Consider the following 4,710-nt stretch of genomic DNA (forward strand, 5'->3'; position numbering starts at 1 on the left):
AAGAATGAGGAAAGTGTTGATGCTTCTAAGGACCTATGATAGAATATCAAAAAGACAATTTATTCTTCCAGGTCTTCCTTATCTTTGCGATGTAACTTAAATGATGTAAAACACAATATACTGCTCAAATACTTTTATGTTCTATCAGATTTGCACATTTTCATATGGATTTCACCTCTGTCTACAACATTTCTTCATCGTTCTGTCCCTGATACTTTTACACTATCACGACATAAGATAACCAGTTTGTTTTACAGCATGAGAAGTTATCCACCTGGCTTCCTTGGAAGCAGAGCATGGTCAATAGATATTACTTCTGGTTGCTCACACTACATGTAATGGTTTTTGTATTACTTATCATATTCTATTTGGTATTTAAAAAAGAATGCTGGCTAAACTCAAAGCTCATTCATACCTTTATGTTAAGTGTTTCACAAGTCTTATTCTCTTAATTCTTAAGATAACATTCGCTATAATGCTAATGTTATTACCATTGTAGTGTTGGGAAAAATTGTAGTTAAAGACACTAAGTGCATGGCCCAAAGACACACACAGTGAGGAAGGAAATGAGTCAAAGTTTCCAAAAGTCTTTCAGCAATATCAAAAAGGTGGGTAAAATCTCTCCATTCTCTTACACTCTCAATTCAATATTCATTTTGTCCAAGAAATAATAGCATAGCAAATATTGCCCTTGGTGATTGTTTTCTATCACATTTTGTCTTCAACACAGAATGTGTTGGTGACATACACAGAGCTGAGCTTACAAATTGAGGTCCGAAGACAGCCAAATTTCTTCTGTCACACAGTTCCAGTTTCATTTTTAAAAAGTACTAAAACTTTTAAATATCATCACTTACTATCTTTTAACAACCCCCAAACTGACATATACTCACTTCAAAAGGCTTTCAAATTAGGAGATGATAAAACAGGCCCCCATGAAGTAAATTTTCTTTTATTTTTTAAAATTGTTCTAAAAGCCTTGTGCTGGCTGGTCACACCTATAATCCTATCTACTCCGAATATTTGCTCTGGAGTCTGATTTCTGTGGATAACACTTGGGAGCCAATCAGGGCCAAAAAAAAAACTTCATGAAATTATTTTTCAAAATGTTTAATGAACTAGCAAAGAGCCAGGAATTGAGATGTAGCTTATATAGTAGCTCACCAATCTAGATAGGAAAGGCCTAGCAAGACCTTGAAGCCCTGATTTTAAACTCTGAGCACGCCAATATACATGCATGGCGTGTGTTCACATGCACGCACGTGTTTCCTTGAGCGCTGCCTTACTCACACACACACACATTTATTCAAATTACCGTCATATCAGTGTTCTGCATTAATTTCTTTGTTAACGATATTATATGGGTAAAATACAGGAAATAAACTCTTCCATCTAAGAACATTTTTATATGTTTTTTATTGTAATAATACTGTGCACAGGGGTCACATTTACAAGAACAAGGAAACTAGTACATTTCCTAACAAGCATTGTTACCTCCTCCTTTATATTTCCCATACCATCCCTTCCCTCCCACCTCCACAAGTACACTCCCCTTCCCCTTCCTTCCTCCGCCTAAATTGTAAAGTTCATTTTTCAACATAGTGTCTTGTGCATCTCATTGTTACAATGGGTCAACCTGTATCCCTATTTGAGCATTTTTTCCCTTCCCCTCCCCAAATTAGAGAAGCATACATACAAGAGGTAAGTGCACCAACTTCAAATACAGAGAAAACAGGGGTTATATCGTGGGGAGAAACATACAAAAAAACAAAAAATTGACATCACACATTATAAGTACCTGAGAAACAATAGCAAGAAACAAAAAAACCACTTGTGTCCCTATTTTGGGGTTCAATTTCTTTAACATCATTTTATCTGGTTATATGCACATATCTTTTGAACTTTTCTGCTTATCCCAGACATACATTTGTTATTGAAAATAAGGGAAATCATGGGACCTATGTTTCTTTGGACTTGGCATACTTCAGTCAATAAATTTTTTTCCAAGTCTTTCCATTTCCTAACAAATTGGGAGATGTCATTCTTTCTGATGGAGGCATAGAATTCCATTGTGTAAATATACCGTATTTTCTTGATCCATTCATCTAATGGGGGCATTTGGTTTGGATTCATATCTTAGCTATCATAAATAATGTTGCAATCAACATAGTTGTGCTGGTAGTTTTAGTATGGTCTTGTTTATGATCATTTGGGTAAATCTCCAAAAGTGGGATTACTGTGTCATACGGGAGTTTTATGTAGAGTCTTTTGAGGAACCTCCATACTGCTTTCCAAAGTATTTGAACAAGTTTACACTCCCACCAAGAATGCAGTACGATTCCCTTGTGACCACACACCTTTCAGCATCTGTTGTTGTAAAAATATGGAATGCTACACAAATTTTCATGACATACTTGCGCAGGGGGCATGCTAATCTTCTCTGTATTATTCCAATGTTAGTGTATGTGATACTAAATTGAGCACAGAACATTTTTTTTATATAAAGTATAATTTTTATTGATTTTATTAAACTAGACAATTCAACAAAATTAAGTTCAAAAGAATTGTTGTGAAATTTTAGAATCATATATTTCTTACATAAGCAAACATTTAGTAATAAAATCAAGATAGACATGCCAAAAACAAAATAATTCCAGATATTTGTAGTTCAAGAGATGTGTAGGAGGAGGAATTCAATTATTCTATACAAGGCACCTGTCAAAATGAACATTGCAGCAAGTGTTTAGGTTTGTTAAAAGTTTTAAGGTTTTAAATATGCTTAATTTTGGGATTTTGCTTATATGTGCCCAAAATAGGACCGTTTGGCAGGTATAAAACTTTTCTATAAAGTATTTAAGATTTATGGTAACAGACATTAAGTACTAAGTATGTACATTTCAGAGTTTATGGAAACTTTATTAATGAGAAGTTGCAAAGTCTTTGTGTAAAGAAGCAGAGTGAAGAGTTAAGACTTTAACTATACAGTTTCTGTTAAAACTTTAGGGATTCCTTACTTTATTTGATAGCAAGGAATAAATGATGATATAAGCCATAATGTACGCATGTATGTTACTATTCACACACATACATATACACACGTATACATGCACACATGGAGAAAGACACATAATTACAGCCAACACAAGTTTCACCAGTTGTTGAATATGCCTTAAACTGAATACTAGAAACAATATATGTTGAAGATGTATTTGTCTCTAAGAGTTCATTTACCACTCCTCTTATCTCTTAAAACTGGTAGTTTTAGAGAGATTTGACTTACAAAATGCAGTACAAATGATAGCAAGTCACTTGGAAACCTCAGTAAGTATGTCATATGGTGTCTCCCTGCTCCTCAAGGATTGCTTACTCTTGTAGACACTTTCAACCACCAATTTAGCAGGAGAATACCCTGGTAAAGAGTAAAGTTATAAGGTTTTAAATGGCATCCTTACTTGAGCTCTTTTTCCAACAACCAGCATGAATTTGTAGGCAGATGAGTGAGTCCTCAAAAAATTGGACTCTACATATATATTTAACTGACCCATGTGAAAATTCCTATGTGAGAAATGCTGACTGAGGTCTTGCTGATTTCCTGGCCAAGAAAATAAGAAAAAAAGAAAGTATTTTTAATGTTTTAAAGTTTGAGAATAATTTGTAACCTGTCAATAAATGTGTAGAACACAATTATACCAACTGACAAAAAAAAATGATGGCATTTCATTTATGTGCTCTTGGATTTGGCCAGTGATTTTAGAGGTGTCTACACAAGTAGAATCAGCATAAATCAAGGCAGCATTTCTTCATTTATGATATAAGGAAAGGTTACTGGTTGACCCATTGTAACAATGAAATATACAAGACACATTACCAGAGGATGGGTGAAATGGGGAGGTGGGGAGGTGTGAAGGGAAGGGATGGTAGGGGAAAAACAATGGGGAGGGTAACAATGCTCAATAAGAAATGTACTCATTACCCTACTTATGTAACTGTAACCCCTCTGTACAGTATTTATAATAAAAATATATATTAAAACATACAAGGAAAACTTCTGTACTTATATGAAGTTGTATTTGTCACTCAATATAAGTAAGGTATTGGTTTTAGGACCACAGGCTTATTACTTTGGATACTCTAAATCTCTACATGAACACAGTATATTATTTACATTAGAATCTGCCCACCAGCTAGTGCAGTATAATTGCTGTGAGAATTTTTATTACATTCTATACTTGTAATGAAAACTAAAAGTATATGTATGCACAATCAACAGATACAAATTTTTTCAGATAAATTTTGTATGCAGTTTGAGGATGGAATTGGAGAGCAATTTCGAAAAGCACAAATTTCATCAAAAAGACCAGTTTGCAAATTGTAACAAGGAGCTAATCCAGCATCATTGAATAGTATGGAACTCCAAGGAGAAGTACTTGAATTGAGACAATATCAGAAAGTGTAACAACCCAAGGACGTTTTAAAATGCAGCTGCTAGAATTCTCATGTAGAGCTTTCATAACAGTTTGTGAAGCACAAATCAGAACCTCACTGAAGTGTAGATGGTTTTCTCTCAACTTTCTGTCATGATCAGTCATTATCAATCAACATATAGCTAATCTTGAATAATCCTCTAATAAAATGTTGATGGAGTGTTTATATGCAGAAAACCTCGGAAGGCTAACTTTTTCCAATTAGGACAGTCTGTATTTTATGATC

General features: G+C 34.2%; 1 non-coding gene across 1 annotated transcript; it reads right to left on the bottom strand.

Moving 5' to 3' along the window:
• Window positions 1–2,377: 2,377 nt before the first annotated feature.
• Window positions 2,378–2,484, bottom strand: LOC122111021. Its single transcript, XR_006147973.1, has one exon. It is a non-coding gene; the product is annotated as a U6 spliceosomal RNA (small nuclear RNA).
• Between the last annotated feature and the right edge of the window lie 2,226 nt (window positions 2,485–4,710).

This window comes from Dipodomys spectabilis, unplaced genomic scaffold (assembly GCF_019054845.1).
Source record: "Dipodomys spectabilis isolate Male_0828 unplaced genomic scaffold, ASM1905484v1 ptg000084l, whole genome shotgun sequence".
Classification (NCBI taxonomy): domain Eukaryota; kingdom Metazoa; phylum Chordata; class Mammalia; order Rodentia; family Heteromyidae; genus Dipodomys; species Dipodomys spectabilis.